This window comes from Tachyglossus aculeatus, unplaced genomic scaffold, assembly GCF_015852505.1.
Source record: "Tachyglossus aculeatus isolate mTacAcu1 unplaced genomic scaffold, mTacAcu1.pri scaffold_127_arrow_ctg1, whole genome shotgun sequence".
NCBI lineage: Eukaryota > Metazoa > Chordata > Mammalia > Monotremata > Tachyglossidae > Tachyglossus > Tachyglossus aculeatus.
The window spans coordinates 41650-65143 of NW_024044856.1; the positions used below are offsets into that span (position 1 = coordinate 41650).

The following is a 23494-nucleotide window of genomic DNA, read 5'->3' on the forward strand; positions in this document are numbered from 1 at the left end:
ATAAGAGGAGAACCAGGAGAGGATGAAGTCAGTGAAGCCAAGGTTGGATAACGTGTTGAGGAGAAGGGGATGATCCACAATGTGAAAGGCAGCTGAGAGGTCGAGGAGGATTATGATAGAGTAGGAACCATTGGTTTGGCAAGAAGGAGGTCATTGGTGACCTTTGAGAGGGTAGTTTCGGTGGAGTGTAGGGAATGGAAACCAGACTGAAGGGGGTCTAGGAGACAGGTTACGGTTACGGGTTTGTGAGACAGGACACTCACTACCTTGGTGACCTCATTCCTTCCCATGGATTCAACTATCATCTCTACGCTGATGACACCCAAATCTACATCTCTGCCCCTGTTCTCTCCCCCTCCCTCCAGGCTCGTATCTCCTCCTGCCTTCAGGACATCTCCATCTGGATGTCTGCCCGCCACCTAAAACTCAACATGTCCAAGACTGAACTCCTTGTCTTCGCTCCCAAACCCTGCCCTCTCCCTGACTCTCCCATCACTGTTGACGGCACTACCATCCTTCCCGTCTCACAAGCCCGCAACCTTGGTGTCATCCTCGATTCCTTTCTCTCGTTTACCCCTCACACCCAAGCCGTCACCAAAATCTGCCGGTCTCAGCTCCACAACATTGCCAAGATCCGCCCTTTCCTCTCCATCCAAACTGCTACCCTGCTCGTTCAAGCTCTCATCCTATCCCGTCTGGAATACTGCATCAGCCTCCTCTCCGATCTCACATCCTCCTGTCTCTCCCCACTTCAATCCATACTTCACGCCTCTGCCCGGATTGTCTTTGTCCAGAAACGCTCTGGGCATGTTACTCCCCTCCTCAAAAATCTCCAGTGGCTACTAATCAACCTACGCATCAGGCAGAAACTCCTCACCCTCGGATTCAAGGCTCTCCATCACCTTGCCCCCTCCTACCTCACCTGCCTTCTCTCCTTCTACAGGCCAGCCCGCACCCTCTGCTTCTCTGCCACTAATCTCCTCACCGTGCCTCGTTCTCGCTTGTCCCGTCATCGACCCCCGGCCCACGTCATCCCCCTGGCCTGGAGTGCCCTCCCTCCCCACACCCGCCAAGCTAGCTCTCTTCCTCCCTTCAAGGCCCTACTGAGAGCTCACCTCCTCCAGGAGGCCTTCCCAGACTGAGCCCCCTCCTTCCTTTCCCCCTCCTCCCCCTCTCCAGTCCCCCCCGCCTTACCTCCTTCCCTTCCCCACAGCACCTGTATATATGTATATATGTTTGTACATATTTATTACTCTATTCATTTATTTATCTTACTTGTACATATCTATTCTATTTATTTTATTTTGTTAATATTTTTGGTTTTGTTCTGTGTCTCCCCCTTCTAGACTGTGAGCCCAGTATTGGGTAGGGACCGTCTTTATATGTTGCCAACTTGTACTTCCCAAGCGCTTAGTACAGTGCTCTGTACACAGTAAGCGCTCAATAAATACGACTGATTGATTGATTGACTGACAAATGGCGGTGCCATCAACCGACAGGAAAGTGAACAGGTGGACAGGGTTTGGGTGGGAATATAAGAAGTTATTTTTTAGCCATATTAAGTTTGAGGTGAGAGGAGGATATCCTAGTAGAGATGTCTGGAAGGCAGGGGGCAATTCAAGAGGGCATCCTAGTAGAGATATCTTGAAGGCAGGAGGAAATGTAGAGAGGGAGAGTGATCAGGGCTGGAGTTGTAGATTTGGGTGTCATCAGCATAGAGGTGATTTTCTACTACAACCCAGCTCACACCCTTCCCTCACTACTGTCAACCTGCTCAATGTACTTTGATCTTGTCTACCTCACTCCTGACCCCTCACCCACATCCTGTCTCTGGCCCAGAACTCTGTACTCCTTCATATTTGTCAGATGATCACTCTCTCCACCTTCAAAGCCTTTCTAAAACCACATCCCTTCCAAGGAGCCTTCCCTGAATAGACCTTCATGTCCCCTATACCCTCTGACCTTTGCAACTCTCTTCTGATTAGCTCTGTACCCTTCATTCATCCCATCCTCCCAACAGCACTTATATAAATATCCATAATTTATTTCAGTGTCTGTCTCCTCCTATGTTAGCTCATTGTGGGCAGGAAACATGCTTACTAGCCCTGTTTTATTTAACTCTTCCAGTGATCTCCACACAGTAAATGCTCAATGAATTGGACTAATTGACTAAAACCTGTTTTAGGGTAGGTATTGCTGCTTTTTGCCTTTATCTTATCTTTTCCCTGGTGGTATGAACAGTGTGCTTTCCAAAGCAGGAGCCAAGTAAATAGTTTTGATGGATTTGCTACATTCTAACACCTCCCACTTAGTTCTGTTGTTCTCTATCCGGATCACCTATGGCCCATTTGACCTGATCCTGAGTGACAAGGTACAGTTTCCATCTCTCTATCAGGTGTCCCCCAGGATCTCCTCTCTGCCTCGAGGGATGGTCCGGTTAATGGTGCATTTCAGCTGGACCTAGGTGGGGTTCGTGGTGTCAGGTGATATGAGAGGACAGAGATTCCTCTTGGATGTGACCAGGGAGATGGTCAGGAACGTTGTTTGTGCAGCTTTTACCAAGAAGATCCCTAGTGGAAAATTCAACTTATATTCTGCCCGGGGAATCTACTCCAGTGTCATGCCTACATCAGCTTCAGTAATGGCTGCCTATGTGGATGCAGAGTCCCTGAACTTCCTGAGATTTGTCATAGAGATTTTTGGACTGTCCCAGATGGTTTGGGCCACCATCTTTCACTGGGACGTTACTTTGAACACAATGTATGCAACAAACAGCTATGATTTTCATGGGACTTCGACTCTGGTGAACATTGCTAAAGAGGGTCCTGGTTTCAGAGATTTTTTACAGACAGTTAAACCAGCAAAATATCCAGAAGCCATTATCTTGAAGGAATTCTGGGAGTCTGTCTTTGACTGTTCCTTTTCATTGCCTGAACTGTGTGGAGAAAATGCTCAGAAAATGCTTCTTTGGAGATGCTGCCTGTGCACATTTTTTCTCTGACAATATCTGCCCTGAGTTACAGTTTGTACAACGCCATATACCCCGTGGCCCAGGGTCTCCAGGACTTTTTCCTATCCAGCTCAGATCTGGACTCACTGGAAAATGGGGACTACCTGTTGCCTCGTCCATGGCAGGTAATATTCTCCCACTGCCATAGAGAGCAGCATAATCTATCAGTTGACCAGTGGTGTTTGTAAAGAGCTTACTCTGTTCATAGCATAGTCCTGAGCATTTAGGAAAGTACATTACAACAGAGTTGGTCTAAACATTCCCTGTGCACAAGGAGCTTTCAGTCTAGAGGTCACAAGAGGAAGGCCCTTCCGAAGTTAAGAAGTGGAAGGCCTTGTCGAAACTTACTCCTTCAGAGAAACCTCATCCATTAACCTCTGACATATACAGGACTGGGTTCAGAGACCCGGTCCTAGAAATCCCGGCATTGAAATAAAATCGCAGGTAGGAGAATGGAGAAACACTGCCTTAATGCAAGAAATCCCTCTTGGGCATCTGGTTAAACTGTAGCTAAGGTTTGGACAATAAAAAGCGGTTTCTTTTAACTATAATCAGTGGTGTTTCAACTGGCCCAGCCAGACACATCCTTGCAAAATTAATCAATCAATTAAACAATAGTACTTACTGAATGCTTTCTGTGTGCTGAGCACTGTATTAACTTCTTGGTCATGTGCAGCACAACAGAGTTGGTAGATACATTATCTGTCTATTTATATAACTGCAATTCTATTTATTTTGTATTGATGCAATTGATGCCAGTTTACTTGTTTCAGTTTGTTTTGCTGTCTGTCTCCCCCTTCTACACTGTGAGCCCATTGTTGGTTAGGGATTGCGTCTATTTGTTGCTGAATTGTACTTTCCAAGCGTTAGTACAGTGTTCTGCACACAGTAAGCATTTAATAAATACAATTGATTGAATAAAGAACTTGAAATTCACAATTATTATTGATGCAAATACTGATTTAGGATGTAGTTTATCCATTTCAGGGAAAGGAGAACACAGTTATATGAGCTGCAAACGTTAAACCTAAGAACATGACACGGGAGAGCCATTTTGGCTGGGACCATGCATCTCAGAATGGACTTTTCATCCACCCATGTGCTCAGATGGTGACTATCACCATGAGTACTGCTTTCTTCAAATTTATATCCATTAGAATAACCAATGCTGTCCCATTGGAGATGGTGGGGTTTAGGGGGTGGTCACAGAGCACAGCTTCATATGTCTCCATCCTCATCATCTCAGTTATCACCCCTGCCCTTGTCTCTCCTGTGCACTGCTCCCTGCTCCCAGTCTCCACAAACTAACTGCAGAGTTCAAGGGGTCAGCAGGGTAACTTGTACTGGGGTGGGGCTGTCCCTTATTGATAGACAACAATGCCCTTCCCCTTCCTCCTCCTTGTCTATGTATGGATGAGATGGAGAATATTCTCATGAAGAGGTCAGTTGTTCCTGGGTTACCTTCTTTGTTCTCTCTTTCATGTCAAGAGAGAGGGAGAGGGAGAGACAAAGACTACCCTGACTCCTGGGAAGGGTGGCTGAGGTGGGAGGGAGGAAGAGGGATCTGGAGAAGCAGAGCCATCAGCAGGGGCAAAGGTGGGAGAGCAGAAATCACCTCCCTTTGGGATGACTGCTTCCAGGCTCCTGGTCTCCTTTTTTGACAACCAGTTTCACTTTCCTTCGGAAGTCATGATGATAATGATATTTGCCAAATTCTTACTCGGTGCCAAGCACTTTATTAAACATGAATGTTGATACAAGATAATGAAGACAGAAACAGTCCTGTCCCACTTAGGACCCACAGTTGAAGTGGTAGGGAGAAGAGGTATTGAATTCTCATTTTACAGATGAAACAGTTGAGATGCAGGAAGTTAAGTGACTTGCCCTAGGTCACACAGCAGGCAAGTGGCAGAGCCAGGATTAGAACCCAGGCCTTACAACTCCCAGGCCATAGTGCTTTCCACTAAGTCATGCTGACTTTCAGTTGTCACATAGGGGAAATTTCGCCATCCAATCCCAACCTCTGAATCACTGACCCAACTGTCGGCATGGCCAGGTGGAAAGAGCGTGGGCTTGAGAGTCCGAGGACCTAGGTTCTAATCCCAACTCTACCAATTGCTGTTCCAATTGTTAGTTGTGTGATCTTGGACAAGTCACTTAACTTCTCTGTCCCTCAGTTTTCTCAACTATAAAACGGGGATTCAATTCCTGTTCTGCCTCCCACTGAAGACTGTGAAACCCATGCCAGACAGGGACTGTGTCTGACCTAAATGACTTGCACCTACCCCAGCACTTGGAAAAATGTTTTACACATAGTAAGTGCTTAACAAATTATATCATTCATTCATTCATTCAATCGGATTTATTGAGTGCTTACTGTGTGCAGAGCACTGTACTAAGCACTGTACTATCAAACAACCAACTGAACACATCAAACTCCATTGCAGCTAATCTCACCTTCCCTGGAGTCAGGAGTCTCCAGAGCTTCCTTTTATCCATTTCAGCTCCATGAGTTTCTGATTGAAGTCCAGCTTGACAACCCTGCGGGGGAACCAATGATTCTGGATGAGAACCACAGATATACTGGAAAATTTGAGATTCTGAACTTTGTGATCTTTTCCAATGGAATTTGTGAGTTGGTGAAAGTCGGGAAGGTGGACCCCCAGGCACCCCCTGTCAAAGATGTTTTCATCAATGAAGCAATAGTCATGTGGCCCGGGGGATCCTCTCAGGTAAACAGCCAATGGGAATTCCCAGGTTTCCTGGGGCAGTAGTTCCAGACTTCTAGTAATGATTGTATTGAGGGAGTTCTTACTGTGTGCACAACATTGTAACTAGTGCTGGGAATGAACACTTAGGTGGCAAATCAATCAATCAATCAATCAATCGTATTTATTGAGCGCTTACTATGTGCAGAGCACTGTACTAAGCGCTTGGGAAGTACAAATTGGCAACACATAGAGACAGTCCCTATCCAACAGTGGGCTCACAGTCTAAAAGGGGGAGACAGAGAACAGAACCAAACATACCAACAAAATTAAATAAATAGGATAGAAATGTACAAGTAAAAAATAAATAAATAAATAAATAGAGTAATAAATATGTACAAACATATATACATATATACAGGTGCTGTGGGGAAGGGAAGGAGGTAAGATGGGGGGATGGAGAGGGGGACGAGGGGGAGAGGAAGGAAGGGGCTCAGTCTGGGAAGGCCTCCTGGAGGAGGTGAGCTCTCAGCAGGGCCTTGAAGGGAGGAAGAGAGCTAGCTTGGCGAAGGGGCAGAGGGAGGGCATTCCAGGCCCGGGGGATGACGTGGGCCGGGGGTCGACGGCGGGACAGGCGAGAACGAGGTACAGTGAGGAGATTAGCGGTGGAAGAGCGGAGGTTGCAGGCTGGGCAGTAGAAGGAGAGAAGGGAGGTGAGGTAGGAGGGGACGAGGTGATGGAGAGCATTGAAGCCCAGGGTGAGGAGTTTCTGCCTGATGCGCAGATTGATTGGTAGCCACTGGAGATTTTTGAGGAGGGGAGTAATATGCCCAGAGCGTTTCTGTACAAAGATAATCCGGGCAGCAGCAGGAAGTATGGATTGAAGTGGAGAGAGACATGAGGATGGGAGATCAGAGAGAAGGCTGGTGCAGTAGTCCAGATGGGATAGGATGAGAGCTTGAATGAGCAGGGTAGTGGTTTGGATGGAGAGGAAAGGGCGGATCTTGGCAATGTTGCGGAGCTGAGACCGGCAGGTTTTGGTGACGGCTTGGATGTGAGGGGTGAATGAGAGAGCGGAGTCGAGGATGACACCAAGGTTGCGGGCTTGTGAGACGGGAAGGATGGTAGTGCCGTCAACAGAGATGGGAAAGTCGGGGAGAGGACAAGGTTTGGGAGGGAAGACAAGGAGCTCAGTCTTCGACATGTTGAGCTTTAGGTGGCGGGCAGACATCCAGATGGAGATGTCCTGAAGGCAGGAGGAGATGCGAGCCTGGAGGGAGGGGGAGAGAGCAGGGGCAGAGATGTAGATCTGGGTGTCATCAGCGTAGAGATGATAGTTGAAGCCGTGGGAGCGAATGAGGTCACCAAGGGAGTGAGTGTAGATTGAGAACAGAAGGGGACCAAGCACTGAACCTTGGGGAACCCCCACAGTAAGAGGATGGGAGGGGGAGGAGGAGCCTGCAAAAGAGACTGAGAAAGAATGACCGGAGAGATAAGAGGAGAACCAGGAGAGGACGGAGTCTGTGAAGCCAAGGTCAGATAGCGTGTTGAGGAGAAGGGGGTGGTCCACAGTGTCAAAGGCAGCTGAGAGGTCGAGGAGGATTAGGACAGAATATGAGCCGTTGGATTTGGCAAGCAGGAGGTCATTGGTGACCTTTGAGAGGGCAGTTTCCGTGGAATGAAGGGGACAGAAGCCAGACTGGAGGGGGTCGAGGAGAGAGTGGTTGTTGAGGAATTCTAGGCAGCACGTGTAGAAAACTCGTTCAAGGAGTTTGGAAAGGAATGGTAGGAGGGATATGGGACGATAACTAGAGGGTGAGGTGGGGTCAAGAGAGGTTTTTTTTAGGATGGGAGAGACATGGGCATGTTTGAAGGCAGAGGGGAAGGAACCAGTGGAGAGTGAGCGGTTGAAGATGGAAGTTAAGGAGGGGAGACGGGATGGAGCGAGAGATTTCATAAGATGAGAGGGAATGGGGTCAGAAGCACAGGTGGCCGGAGTAGCACTTGAGAGGAGGGAGGAGAGTTCCTCTGAGGATACCGCTGGGAAGGATGGGAGAGTAGCAGAGAGTGTTGAGAGCCGGGGGGTTGGAGAAAGGGGGGAAGAGACTTTGGGGAGGTCGGACCTGATGGATTGAATTTTGTTAATGAAGTAGGAGGCCAGGTCGTTGGGGGTGAGGGAAGGAGGAGGGGGAGGAACCGGGGGCCTGAGAAGGGAGTTGAATGTACGGAAGAGCTGGCGGGGGTGATGGACATGGGTGTCAATAAGGGAGGAGAAATAGTTTTGTCTGGCAGAAGAGAGGGCTGAGTTAAGGCAGGGAAGGATAAACTTGAAGTGAACGAGGTTGGCATGGTGTTTAGACTTTCGCCAGCAGCGTTCGGCAGCTCGAGCATAAGAGCGAAGGAGGCGGACAGTGGCAGTGATCCAGGGCTGTGGGTTAGTGGTGCGAGAGCGGCGAAGGGAAAGGGGAGCGAGTGAGTCTAGCTGAGTAGAAAGGGTAGAGTTGAGAGCAGTAATCTGATCATCAAGACTGGGTGGAGAGGAGAGGGCGGCGAGGTGGGGTGTGAGGCGCTCCAAAAGATGGGTGGGGTCCAGAGAGCGGAGATCTCTGTGAGGGAGTAATACGGATTTACAGGGAAAAGGAGTGTGAGTGAGGAGGCAGGTGAGAAGATTATGATCAGAGAGAGGGATTACAGAGTTGGTGAGGGTGGACACAGTGCAGCGGTAGGAGATGATGAGGTCGAGGGTATGACCAAGTTGGTGAGTGGGCGAGGTGAGGTGGAGGAAGAGGTTGGCAGCGTCAAGGAGAGATGGAATGCGGGCGGCAGAGGAGTCGTTAGGGATATCCATGTGGATATTGAAGTCTCCGAGGATCAGAGTGGGCATGGAGAAGGAGAGAAGGAAGGTGAGGAAGGGGTCAAAGTCGTTAAAGAAGTTGGATGTGGGGCCGGGAGGGCGGTAGATGACGGCTACAAGAATCTGGAGGGGGTGGTAGAGGCGAATAATGTGGGCTTCGAAGGAAGGGAAGGAAAGGGAAGGGGGAGGAGGGCTAGTGCGAAGAAACATTGACCTTGATCCTCAAGGGGAGAATGATCTGAGACTAAAAGGGGTAGAGGGGACTGTAGTCAGACACATCAGGGGCAATTAAACACTCAAACTAGGCCCAGGTGGAGGTGCTTGGGGGTCCTATTAATTCTGCCAATCCCGAGGCGAAGGGGAGGAGCTACAACTCAAAATGATATCGGTCCTCTCTCCCCTGTCATATGATGCCATCTGATGCCAGCCTAGTGCCCTCCCTCCAGACTGCTCCCTGCCAATAATAATAATAATAATAATAATAATGATATTTCCCAAGTGCTTACTTTGTTCCAGGCACTGTACTAAGTACTGTGGTGGATACAAGTAAATGGGGTTGGACAAAGTCCCTATCCCATGTCCCTATCCACAGTCTCAATCCCCATTTCACAAATGAGGGAACTGAGACAGAGATAAGTTAAGTGACTTGCCTAAGATGACACAGCAGACAAGTGACAGAGATGGGATTAGAACCTATAACCTTCCGACTCCCAGGTCTGTACTTTATTCACTACACCATACTGCTTCTCCGTGGCATGGGGCTCTGGGGATGCAACGTAGCAGTCCGGTGAGTGCCACTGATGCTGAAGAGCCTCAGCTGAGCCTTAAATCCATACAGCCTGACATGAAGAGATCACCATGAGAGCTGGGTCCCAGGTGTCCTGGTGGGGAGATGGTAATTGCTGGTGTCTTTGCTTGGCCATCTCTTGGGCTGGGTTAGGTAGGGATTGGCTCTTTCAGAGGGGGGTTCATGTGGAGAGAGGCCTGAACTGTCATGGCTTCCCTCTAGTCATCTCCAAGGGCTTGAGTTGGTTATGGGTGTGTCACCCTGCCAAAGGGTCACCTAGGAATGTGATCCCCACATAGTCACGGTGAGATCACATACTGATGATCACAGCAACCACACTTGGTGAACTGGGAATCTCAGAGCAATTTCCCTAGTGAGAACTCCAGGAGTGGAATGGCAGCCCCAAGACGGCCAAAGATAAATGAAAATACTTTAGTATTCATCTGTTCGGAACCTTGCACCTTCCTGGCACGGTTTTCAGACACAACTTTCCGAATACAGTCAAGAATTTAAGGTTTATGCTGTCGGGTGGGGGCACGGGGGTGGCGGTGGAGGTCGGGGCAAGAAACCTTCCTGCAGTGAGCAAGGGTGGGAGGAGGAAGGAATGTCTGGAAATTATTCTTGACCCTGGAGTAGGCTCAGAATGACCTTCTCTATGGATTATAAATGGGACTTGGTCCCCCTGGTTCCCTGCAGCCCCAGACTCTGAGCGGGGAGGAGGAAAAGCAGGGAGGTGGAGAAGGGGGTAGCTGTAGCCCTGCCCTTGTTGGAGTTCAAACTTGTAGGGAGGTTGTGGGGAAGACTCTTGGTGGGAGGGTTCCAAGATCACTCAAGTAGGTACGGGGCTGTGGAACTCCACTCATGGTGTCACTGTCCCTTGTCATGAGAATTCAGGCTCCACGTTCACGGTGCAGCAGGAACTGTGGACCCGGATTCAGAAACACCTTGCCCAGAAAGGGGTGGCCATTTACTGCTATTTTTGTGTCCGGTGCCCAGAGGGGGAGATTTCCAACTAGACAGGTAGGTGTGTGCAGAGACCCAGCTCTTTGCACGACCACAGTCTGCCCCCAAACGGTTTCACTGTCCCACAGACTGTGGACACGAACAAGATGGTGAGAGACCTGGGGCGTGGGGAGACAGAGACAGGCAGCGGTAAAGCCTGGAGGCATACAAGAGATAGCTATGCCTGATGACAGACACAGATGTCCAGGAGTCTTTCCTCAGCAGTTACATGCCCATGGACTGGTGTGAGTGCAGGGCGAGAGCAAGGGATTGAAAACACGAACTAGGCACTCGGAGTGGGGGTAGGGGGGATAGGGGTAGGAGATAGTGCTCAGACCAGACAGGTCGGGTTTGATGTAGAGGCAAAAATCCCAACTTGGGCTGTGACCCTGACCTGGGGGAGGGAAATATGTGCTATAAGGGGTAGTAGGTCTCTGTTCCTTCTTCTTTTCCTCCTGCTGTATACACTTGATATTTACCCCACCCTCAACCCCAGAGCACTTATGTGCCTATCCATTATTTATTAATTTATATATATATTACAGTCTGTGTTCCCTTTTATACTGTGAACTTCTGGGCAAGTAACGTGTCTACTCACGCTGTTGCACTGTACTCCTGCAAGCACTTAGTACAGCATTCTGCACACACTGAGCACTCAATGACTACTATGGATTGATTGAGTGACTGAATGATTCTTTCCTTTCGGACGCAGAGCACTGTGTGAAGTGTCCCGATGATCAGTATTCAAACATGGAGAGAGATGGCTGCCTCCACAAAATGGTGACTTTCCTGTCCCAAAAGGAAGCTTTGGGACTGATTCTGGTCTGCACGTCTCTCTGTTTCTCTCTCCTCACAGCCCTGGTTTTCGGGGTCTTCATTAAGCACCGACAGACCCCCATAGTCCGAGCCAATAACCACAATCTCAGCTACAGCCTTCTCCTCTCCCTCATGCTCTGCTTTCTCTGTGCTCTGACCTTCACTGGCCAACCCACACCAGCCTCCTGCCTCCTTCGAAAAATGGCCTTTGGGGTTGTGTTCACCGTGGACATCTCCTCCACCTTAGCAAACTCCTTCACCGTAGTTCTGGCCTTCAGGACCACGAGCTTGGGGAGCAGGGTCAGGAGGTGGGTGGGGCCCAGAGCCTAGACCTCAGCAGTCCTGTCCTGTTCCCTAGTCCAGGTGAACATCTGCATGATCTGGTTGGGCACCGCTCCCCCCTTCCTGTAGGTGGACACGCACTCCGAGCCCAGACTCATCATTGTTGAGTGTAACGAGGGCTCTGGGACTGCCTTCTACTGCCCTCTGGTCTACCTGGGCGTTCTGGCCCTGGTGAGCTTCACTGTGGCTTTCCTGGCCAGGAGGCTGCCCGACAACTTCAACGAGGCCAGGTTCATCACATTCAGCATGCTGGTGTTCTGCAGCGTCTGGGGCTCGTTCCTCCCCGCATAGCACAGCACCAAGGGGAAGGCCAGAGTAGCCGCGGAGATCTTCTCCATCTTGGCCTCTGGTGCCGGGCTTCTCGGCTGCATCTTTGTCCCCAAGTGCTACGTGATACTGCTGCGGCCTGACAGGAACACTAGGGAGTGTTTGAGGAGGAAATGATCTCCAGTACATTAGTTCAAGGCTGTTGTTGTTATCTCCCAACATTTTTCCCAACCCTGATTTCATTGCAATGGCAGGACAAAAGGAGAGGGAAATCCTGTCAGGGACATCCAGCAAGGATTTGGTGGCCAACCTGAGTCAGAGGTCAGGACTGGATGCTCCGTGGATCACTGGGGTGTTTGTCCCCTGGCCTTCTGGGCTCTTCCCTCCCCGAGGCTGGATTCTTACAGAGAAGGCTGACATCACCTGCCTGGTTGTCCTGGAGACCACTGCATATTAGGATCAAATAATCCCTAGTGCAGTGCATGGTTGCTCTGGAGACACAACTCCCAAGGGTCTTGGACAATTGTCCTTGCAGGACAGGTTCTGGTGGGAATGGTGGAGAAATTCACAGAAGCTCCTGGGATGCCAGATTTTTGGAGCTGGTGGGGTGGGGGTGGGGGTCGAGGGGAAGGCACTCCCTAACTCCCTTCTCCTGGAAATGTTATCCAACCTTGGCTTCCCTGATTCTGTCCTCTCTTGGTTCTCCTCATCTCTCTAGCTGTTCATTCTCAGGCTTCTTAATGGGTTCCTCCTCTGCATCCCACCCCCGAACTGTGGGGGTTGTTCAAGGTTCAGTTCTGGGTCCCCTTCTATTCTCCAACTATACCCACTCCCTTGGAGAACGCAGTCACTCCTATGGCTTCAACTACCACCTCTATGAGGGTGGTACCCAAATCTACATCTCCAGCCATGATCCTTCTCCCTTTCTGCAGTCATATTTCCTTTTGCCTTCAAGACATCTCTAGCTGGATGTCCTCCCATCACCTCAAGCTTAAAATGTCCAAAACAGAAGTCCTTATCTTCCCACCCGAATTCTGTCCTTCCCCTGACTTTCTTATCACTATAGATGGCACCACCATCCTTCCTGTCTCACAAGCCCATTACCTTGGCATTTCCTTGACTCTTCTTTTTCTTCATCCCGCAGATTCAAGCCATCACTAAATCCTGTTGTTCCCACCTTCACAACATTGCTAAAATCCATCCTTTCTTTTCCATGCAAATTGCTACCACAGTAATTAAATCATTCATCCTATCCTGCCTGGATTACTGCAACAGCTTCCTTGCTGACCTCCCAGTCTCTTGTCTCGCTCTTCTCTAGTTCATACTTACTCTTCTGGCCAGATCATTTCTCTACCAAAATGTTCTGGCCGTGTCACCCACTCCTCAAACACCTCCAGTGGTTGCCGAAACACCTCCACATCAAACAAAAACTCTTCACTATTTTCTTTAAAGCATTCCACCACCTTGCACCCTAATATCTCACCTCGTTACTCTCTTTCTACAATCCAGCCCACACACTTCACTCCCCCAATACTAACCTCCTCATCGTGTCTCAATCTCACCTATCTTACTACCAACCCCTTACCCACAACCTGCCTGTGGCCTGGAGCACCTTCACACCTCAAACCCGAGGGACAATTACTCTCCCCTTCTTCAAGGCCTTATTGAGGGCATATCTCCTCCAAGAGGCCTTCCCTGACTAAGCCCTCCTTTCCTCTTCTCCCACTCCCTTCTGCTTTACCCTAACTTCCTCCCTTTGTTCTTCCCCCTTCCCGGCCTCAGAGCAATTAAATACAGATCTGTAATTTATGTATTTATGTACATGTCTTTCTACCCTTCTAGACTTGAAACTTTTTGTGGGCAGGGAATGTGTCTGTTTATTGTTGAACTGTACTCTCCCAAGTGCTTCGTAAAGTGTTCTTCACACAGTAAGCATTCAATAAATATGACTGAATGAATGAATGACCCTTGGGGGAAAAGGTCTTTTTGTGTGTGGTATTTGTTAAGCACTTACTGTAAACCATGGATTGTACTAGGTGGTAGGGTACAAAGATAATAATCAGTTTGGATACAGTGGCTGTCTCACCTGGGGCTTGGCATCTGGTGCTGGGCTTCTCAGCTGCATCTTGATCCACAAGTGCTATGTGATCCTGCTGTGGCCTGACAGGAACACCCGGGAGTGGTTGAAGAGGAAATGATCTCAGGTACATTAGTTCAAGGCTGTTGTTGTTTTCACCCATAGTTTTTCTCAATCCCGATTTTATAGCAATGCCAGGACAAAAGGAGAGGGAAATCCTGTCGGGGACATTCAGTGTAGAGTGTAGGATGTGTAGTGACTTACTGTGTGACTTTGGGCAAGTCATTAACTTCTCTGTGCCTCATTTACCTCATCTGTAAAAAGGGGTTAAGACTGTGATCCCCACGTGGGACAACATAATAATAGTAAAAATAATGATGGCATTTGTTAAGCTCTTACTATGTGCAAAGCACTGTTCTAAGCGCTGGTGGGGGGGGATATTAGGTGATCAGATTGTCCCACGTGGGGCTCACAGTTTTAATCCCTTTTTCACAGATGAGGTAACTGAGTCCCAGAGAAGTGAAGTGACTTGCCTGAAGTCACACAGCTGACAAGTGGCAGAGCTGGGATTAGAACCCATGACCTCTGGCTCCCAAGCCCAAGGTCTTTCCACTGAGCCACTGTGCTTCTCGGTCACATGATTCTCTTGTATCCTCCCCAGTGCTTAAAACAGTGCTTGGCACATAGTAAGAGCTTAACAAATACCATAATAATAATAATAATAATAATAATTATTATTATTATTATTATTATTATTATTATTATTATTTTCCATCAACATTGCCCTCATCTTGGGAAGCACCTGACAGTCTCCCATCTGAATACTCCAACCTTTCCCCGACTACTCTAATAAGCTCAGGATGGCTGGTTCTGTCCCATCAGTTCCTGGGGTACTGTCTATAGTCATCACAAGGAACTGGGGGCCATCGTGGGCCACCGCGCAAACACTCTGAAGGTAGTCTCAGTCACTACTTCCCTTAGGGGATCCCGAGGTACTATTAAGTCCTCCAAGGAAGACCAGACTCTATATATAGGGGTCTCCAGTCATTCATTCATTCAATCAATCATATTATTGAGTGCTTACTGTGTGCAGAGCACTGTACTAAGTGATTGGGAAGCACAGGTCGGCAACATCTAGGGATGGTCCCTACCACAACGGGCTCAAAGCCTAGAAGCGGAAGACAGACAACAAAATAAAACAAGTAAGTGTCAAAACCTTCAGAATAAATATAATTATAGCTATATGCACATCATTAATAAAATGAATACAGAAGTAAATATGTACAAGTAAAATGAATAGAGTAATAAATATGTACAAATATATACAAGTGCTGTGGGGAAGGGAAGATACTGTGTATGTATATACTATATGGGGAGGGGAAAAGGGTAGGGCAAAAGGAGGGATGGGGGCGATGGGGAGGGGAAGAGGAGAGGAAAAAGGGGGTTCAGTCTGGGAAGGTCTCCTAGAGGAGGTTCTGGGTGAACCTGAGTCACGGCTCTGACCATGGATCCCCATAGGGTTTCCATAGTTCCCATTGCGAAGGCAAAGAAAAGGAAGCTGATGGCGACCTCCGTTCTCTATCCCTGGCTAAATCTTGGTCACCTTCTGCTCGGCATCTAAGGCTTTCTGATCTCTGCATACTCCCTGAAGCCATTCATTATCCCAGCGAATGACAGTCCACACATTTTCCTTCATGAACTCCCTACACTTTTCTGAGAGGGGCTCCATTTCCATCCAATAACTGAAGTCATTTAGTAAGAGGACACAATTTAGTGACAAATGATGGTAAGATAGAACTGAAGGATAAAGTCCAAAGTGTGAGAGGAATCTCCCAAAGAGAGAGCGAGAAGAGAGACGGTGAGCTCTAGAGGAGATCTCCTGCCTTCTCTCAAAATCCACCACCTCCACCTGTGCATCAGACCCTATCTCTTCACACCTTCTCAAAACACTTTTCCTCTCCCTTCTTCCCTCCCTTACTGCCATCTTCAATGGTTCTCTCTCCAATAACGTCTTTCCCCCTGCTTTTAAAGATGTTCATGACTCCCGTATCCTAAAAAGCATCCTCCCTTGACCAAGACCAGGATTAAGCCTGGAAAAGAGAATGTAGGTCGCTTTCAACTCCTTCCAGTTATCACCCAACTCCCTCTTACCATTCCACTACAAAATTCATGAGTGCATTGTCTACACCCATTGTCTCAAGTTCCTAGCCTTGAACTGTCTTCTTGACCTCCTCCAATCTGGCTTCTGTCCCCTCCACTCCACAGAAACTACCCCCTCAAAGATCACCAATATTCTTCTTCTTGCCAAATCCAATTGCCTCTACTCAATCCTAATCCACCTCTCAGGTTCCAGCGACACTTTCGGCCATCCCCTTCTCCTGGAAGCATTATCCAACTTTGGCTTCGATGACAATGTCCTCTCCTGGTTCTCCTTCTATCTCTCTAGCTACTCATTCTCAGGCTATTTCACGGGCTCCTCCTCTGCCTTCTTCCCCTCTAACTGTGGGGGTCCCTCAGGGTTCAGTTCTGTGTCCCCTCTATTCTCCATCTACACCCACTACCTTGAAGAATTCATTCTTTCACATGGCTCCATCTACCCCAGCAGCATGGCATAGCATGTTCACAGGCATTATGTAGTGGATAGAGAACAGACCTGGGAGTCAGAAGGGCAAGGGCTCCGCCTCCTGTCGGCTATGTGACATTGGGAAAGTCACTTTCCTTCTCTGTGACTTAGTTATCTCATCTGTAAAATATGAATTGAGATTGCGAGCCCCTTTTGCAACAGGGACTTTGTCCAACCCAATTTGCTTGTATCTACCCCAGCGCCTACTACAATGACTGGCAAATAGTAAGCACTTAACAAATATTATTATTATTACCAAGTTTATGCAGATGATTTCCAAATGTAAATTTCCAGCCTTGATCCCTCTCCCTCTCTGTAGTTTTGTATTTCCTCCTCCTTTCAAGACATCTCTATTTGGATGCCCTAAACTTAAACTTACACTTAAACTTAACCTGTCCAAAACAGAACTCCTTATCGTCCCACCGAACCTAGTCCTCCCACAATTGTCCTATCACTGTAGTCAGCACCATCATCCTTCCTACCTCACAAGCCCGTAACCTTGTTGTTATCCTTGATTGATCTCTCTTATGTAACCCACATATTCAACATCATCACTAAATCCTGTCGTTTCAACCTTCACGACATAGCTAAAATCTGTCATTTCCTCTCCATCCAAACAGCTACCATGTTAATAAAAGCATTTATCTTATCCCTCCTTGATAACTGTATCAGACTTCTAACTGACCTCTCTTCCTCCTGCCTCTCCCCACTCTGGTCCATACTTCACTTTGCTCTGCCCAGATCATTTTCCGATAAAAATGTTCAGTCCATATTTCCCCACTCTTCAAGAGCCTCCAGTGGTTGTACCTCCATCTCTGCATCAAACAGAAGCTCCTTTACCTTGGGCTTTAATGTGGTTAGTCACTTTACCCCCTCCTATCTGCTCTTCTCCTACAACCCTGCCTGCACACTTCACTCCATTAATGCCAATTTACTTATTCTACCTTGATCTCATGTACCCTCTTGTCCACATCTTGCCTCTGTCATGAAATGCCCTCCCTCTTCATATCCGAAAATTTTTCTCTCCCTCTTTAAGGCCCTATTGAAGACACATCTCCTCTAAGAGGCCCTCCCTGTCTAAGCCTTCTTTTTCCTTTTATTCTACCCTCTCTGCATCGCCCTGACTTGCTCCCTTCATTCATCCTCCTACCCAGCCAAAAGGTACTTTTGTACAGATCTGTAACATTTATTTATATTAATGTCCATCTCCCCCTCTAGACTGTAAACTCATTGTGGGCCGGAAGTGTCTGTTATATTGATATATTTAATTCTCCCAAGTGCTTAATGCGGTGTTCTGCACATAGTAAGCACTCAGTAAATACAAATAATTGATATGCACATAGTTTTCTCAATAAATCCGTTGAATGAAAGCCTCTAGGTTAAATCAAGAAGATAAATATGGAACTCTTCACACATTTTTCTAGGATCCTTGCACAGAAGCCACATCTAATATTGTCTAGATCTTTCTAATTTTACTATACTTGCTGCCAAAATGAGCAATAGTTTAACAATAATAATAATAACATTTATTAAGCGCTTACTATGCGCAAAACACTGTTCTAAGCTCTGGGGAGGTTAACAAGGTGATCAGGTTGTCCCACGGCAGGCTCACAGTCTTCATCCCCATTTTACAGATGAGGTAACTGAGGTCCAGAGAAGTGAAGTGACTTCCCCAAAGTAACACAGCTGATAAGTGGTGGAGCCAAGATTTGAACCCATGACCTCTGACTCCAAAGCCCGGGTTTTTTCCACTGAGCCACGCTGCTTCTCCATGCTCACATGCAGGTTTTTAAAGTTCACCTAATTTACACCTATTCAGATGACAGTTTTTATTTTCAAGCGTTTGTATATGTTCTTGTGCTTTCTGGAAAATAATCCTTTTTCTAGATATCTCCCTGTTTTGAGAATCTCACATCATCAAATGAAGAGTGTCAAAATTTATTCTGGTGCACAAAGCCGCAGAGTCTGTTGGAATGTCTGATTTGAAGTGATGATTAACGTATGCTTATTTGCGCCAAGACTCATAGCCATTGGATGAGTCAGGGCCAGTGGATGTGACAGGGGAGTAATTGGAAGGATCCTCAGTCACGACTTCTCCACCAATAGAATTCGGGCCCTTGACCCTGCAGAGTGTTTCTGAGAGAGGAGGAGCAGGGTTTGGGCTGAGGGGGCGGACAGCGGGAAGGTTGAGAGTTCGGGAACTTATCAGGTTTCCTCCAGCTACCAGCTCCCAATGTAGGGTCCCAAAGGGCGGGCTCAGGACTGGCGAGGTTGGGCCTCAGACGCTTAGGGTGAACTTGGGCTCAGGGCCAGTGAGGATGGGCCATAGCCACTCAGGGAAAGCCCCAGACAGGAGTTGCTCCAGTGCAGTCTGGTAGCTGGAGAAACTCAGGGAGTGGCAGGGAGCAGGGAGCGGTAACAGACCTATGGGGTGGGAGAATGAGAGGTTAGTCAGGAAGGACTCCTTGGAGGAGAGCTAGGGTGTCACAGAACTAGAGACTGAAAAATTACTTGACAATCACAAGATGAAAAGGTACCTAATTGTTTAATTGATGTCAATTTTCTTCCTTGATCATGTTTACCAGTAAAGAGATATTAACAAGGGCTCAGTGCATGTCTCTATAGCATAATCCCTTAGGGCATTTGGCAATTAAGCCTAAAGTCTGTGCTTTGAGATTAACTAGAAAATGGTTTTTCTATGGCACTAATTCTCATAAGGCTCAGTTCTGTTTTAGCACCCAAATCCACACTGTCACAAGAACGTCTTTCTACATTTACATGGCATAAGAAGCACCTTCCTCTGGACAGGACTATGATTCATTCATTCAATCATATTTATCAAGCTCTTCCTGTGTGAAGAGCCCTGAACTAAGCGCTTGGGAAAGTACAATACAACAATAAATTCATTCATTCAATCGTACTTATTGTGCACTTACTGTGGGCAGAGCACTGCACTATGCTCTTGGGAAGTACAAGTTGGCAACATATAGAGACGGTCCCTACCCAACAGCTTGCTCACAGTCTAGAAGGGGGAGACAAACAACAAAACAAAACATATTAACGAAATAAAATAAATAGAATAGTAAACATGTACAAGTAAAATAAATAGAGTAATAAATATGTACAAACATATATACAGGTGCTGTGGGGAGGGGAAGGAGTTAAGGCGGGAGAGATGGGGAGGGGGAGGAGGGGGAGAGGAAGGGGGAGGCTCAGTCTGGGTAGGCTTCCTGGAGGAGGTGAGCTCTCAGCAGGGCTTTGAATGGAAGAAGAGAGCTATCTTGGTGGATGTGCAAATGGAGGGCATTCCAGGCCAGGAGGAGGACGTGGGCCAGGGGTCGACGGCGGGAAAGGTGAGAACGAGGCACAGTGAGGAGGGTAGCAGCAGAGTAGCGGAGGGTGTGGACTGGCCTGTGGAAGGAAAGAGGGGATGGGAGGTAGGAAGGGGCGAGGTGATGGAGAGTCTTGAAGCCGTGAGTGAGGAGTTTTTGCTTGATGTGTAGGTTGACTGGTAGCCACTGGAAATTTTTGAGGAGGGGAGTACATGCCCAGAGCGTTTCTGCTCAAAGATGATCCGGGCAGCAGCGTGAGGTATAGATTGAAGTGGGGAGAGACAAGAGGATGGGAGATCAGAGAGGAGGCTGATGCAGTAATCCAGTCGGGATAGGATGAGAGATTGAACCAGCAGGGTAGCAGTTTGGATGGAGAGGAAAGGGCGGATCTTGGAGATGTTGCGGAGGTGAGAGCGGCAGTTTTTTTGTGATGGATTGGATGTGAGGGGTGAACGAGAGAGGAGTGTCGAGGATGACACCAAGGTTGCGGGCTTGTGAGACGGGAAGGATGGTAATGCCGTTAACCGTGATGGGAAAGTCAGGGAGAGGGCAGGGTTTGGGAGGGAAGATAAGGAGTTCAGTCTTGGACATACTGAGTATTGAATAAATACTTATATTGAATAAATATTGACATTCCTTACCCGCAACGAGCTTGCAGTCTAGAGCAGAGGAGGCAGCCATGACTATGAACAAATAAAATGACAGATATGTATATAGTGTTTTGGTGCTGGGAGGGGGGATGAACAAAGGGAGCAAGTCAGACACAACATAAAAGGGAGTAAGAGCTGAGGAAAAGGGGGGCTTCGTCTGGGAAGGCCTAATGGAGGAGATGTGCCTTCAATAAGGCTTTGAAGCGGGGAGAGTGGCTGTCTTTCAGATAAGAGGTGGGAGGGCATTCCAGGCCAGAAGCAGGCCGTGGGCTAGGGGTTGATGGTAAGACAGGTGACATGGTGGCACAGTGAGAAGCTTAACACTAGAGGAACAAAATGTGCTTGCTGGGTTGTGGAGGAGAGAAGTGAGGTGAGGTAGGAGAGGGCTAGGTGATGGAGTGCCTTAAAGCCAAAGGAGAGGAGTTTGTGTTTGATATGGAGATGGATGGGAAATCACTGGAGTGTTTTGAGAAGCTGGGTGATGCATTCAGAATGTTTTTGTAGAAATATGATATGGGCAGCCGAGTGAAGTATGGACTGGAGAGGGGAGAGACAGGAGGCTGGGAGGTCAGCAAGGAGGCTTATGCAGTAATACAGGTGGGATAGGGTGAGTGATTGTATTAACGTGGTAATAGTATGGATGGAGAGGAAAGGGCAGATTTTAGCGATGTTGTGAAGGTGGGGACGACAGGATTTGGTGATGGATTGAATCTGTGGGTTGAATGAGAGAAAGGAGTCAAGAATAATGCCAGGCTTACAGACTTGTGAGACAGAAAGGATGGTGGTGCTACCCACAGTGATGGGGAAGTCTTGGGGAGGACAGGATTTGGGTGGGAAAATAAGGACCTCTGTTTTGGACATGTTATGGTTGAGGTGATGAGCAGACATCCAAGTAGCGATATCCTGAAGGCAGGAGGAGACGTGAGACTGGAGACAGGTAGAGAGATCTGGGCTGGAGACGTAGATTTGGGTGTCGTCTGCATAGAAGTGGTGGTTGAAGCCATGGGAGTGATTGAGTTCTCCAAGGGAGTAGCTTTAGATGGAGAATGGAAGGGGACCCAGGACTTATTCTTGAGGGACCCCCACAAAGCAGTGGGTCTTAGTGGAAAGAGCACGGGCTTAGGAGTCAGAGGTCTTGGGTCCTAATCCCACTCCACCACTTGTCTGCTGTGTGACCTTGAGTAAGGCACTTAACTTCTCTGTGCCTCAGTTACCTCATATGTCAAAATGGGGGCTAAGACAGTGAGCCCCACGTGGACAACCTGATTATCTTGTATCTACCCTAGCGCTTAGTACCGTGCTTGGCACATAGTGAGCGTTTAACAAATACCATAATTACTATTCAGCACTTCAAACAGTACTTCGCACGTAGTAAGTGCTTAACAAATATCATCGTTATTATCTAGGGGGTGGGAGGCAGAGGAAGAGCCTATGAAGGAGACTGAAGGTGAACGGCAAGAGAGATAAGAGGAGTATCAGAATAGGACAGTCAGTGAAGCCAATGTTGGATAACATTTCCACGAGAAAGGGGTGATCAGCCATCTCAAAGGCAGCTGAGAGGTCAAGGAGGATTAGGATGGAGTAGAAGCCATTGGACCTGGCAAGAAGGAAATCATCGGTGACCTTAGAGAAGGCGGTTCCTGTGGAGTTAAGGGGATGGAAGCTAGACTGGAAGGAGTCCAGGAGAGAATTGAAGTAAAGGAAGTTGATACAGATGGTACAGAAAACTTGCTCAAGGATTTTGGAGAGGAATGATAGGAGCGAAATGGGACATTAACTAGAGGGAGCCATAGGTTCAAGGGAAGTATTTCTTAGGTAGGGGAGACATGTGCATTTTTGACATCAGTGGGGAAGATGTCATTGGAGATCAAACGGATCAAGATGGCTATTAGGGAGGGAAGAAGGGAGGGAGTGAGAGTTTTGATAAGGTGCTCAGGAGTGGGGTCCGATGCTCATGTGGAGGAATTGGCTTTTGAAAGGAGGCAGGAAATCTCCAGAGAAATTTCTGGAAAAGATGGGAGAGTTGAAGAGGGGGCCGCAAGGGGGAGGGACTGAGGAGTAACAGGGGCTATTTTAGGGATCCTGTGCTAATGAAGGGTGGTGGAATCACTTGGTCTCTCTCCTGAAGAGTTCTGGCCAGCATCCCAACTCTCACCAACTCAGGTCTTTAATAAGACGCTCATTAATAAGATGGAAATTAAATACAGGTTCTCCCTCCCACTTAAACTGTGAGCCTCAATGCGATAAGGACTGTGTCCAAACCAATCATCTTGTATTTACCACAGCACTTAATATAGTTCTTGGTACATGGTAAGCCTTTAACAAATATCAGAATTATTATGATCATATGCCTGAAACATCAAATGTAAAGATTGCTAATGCTACATGTTTGGCATTAGCTGATTTCTTATTTCACCACTTGAGCCATATACTCAATCCATATCTTGTCTTATCCTGCTGAGTCATCCCCGACCCATAGCGACACAATGGATACATCTCTCCCAGAACACCCCACCTCCATCTGCAATCATTCTGGTAGTGTATCTATAGAGATTTCTTGGTAAAAATATGGAAGTGGTTTAACATTTTCTCCTTCCACGCAGAAAACTTGAGTCTCCACCCTCGACTCTCTCCCATGCTGCTGCTGCCCAGAACAGGTGAGTTTTGACTTCTAGCAGATTGCCTTGCACTTGCGTGCCACTGCCCAATATAAGAATGGAATGGATATGCCTCTTCTTCACTCTCCCTCCTGTAGTCGAGACTGGCAGAGTACTGGAAACTCTCCAGGTGCGACCCTGTGAGAGGCACAAATAAGCTACCCCATCCTAATTCCTCTTTGATATTATAGCTATTTTTGATAGTTGTGGACCACTTTCCCATGTGCTGCATACAATAGGCACATTTTATGTATTGCATAGTCTCTTTGTCCTATTGCCATTTTGATGTTTTCACGTTTTATTGCTCCTAATTTGTCTATTTTCAGTCCTCCCTGACCTTCTAGATTCATAGATCGTGAGACCTTCCAT

At 47.7% G+C, this 23494-nt stretch overlaps 1 pseudogene; it reads left to right on the top strand.

Moving 5' to 3' along the window:
- Positions 1–2278: 2278 nt before the first annotated feature.
- Positions 2279–11963, top strand: LOC119922845 (annotated as a pseudogene).
- Positions 11964–23494: the final 11531 nt, after the last annotated feature.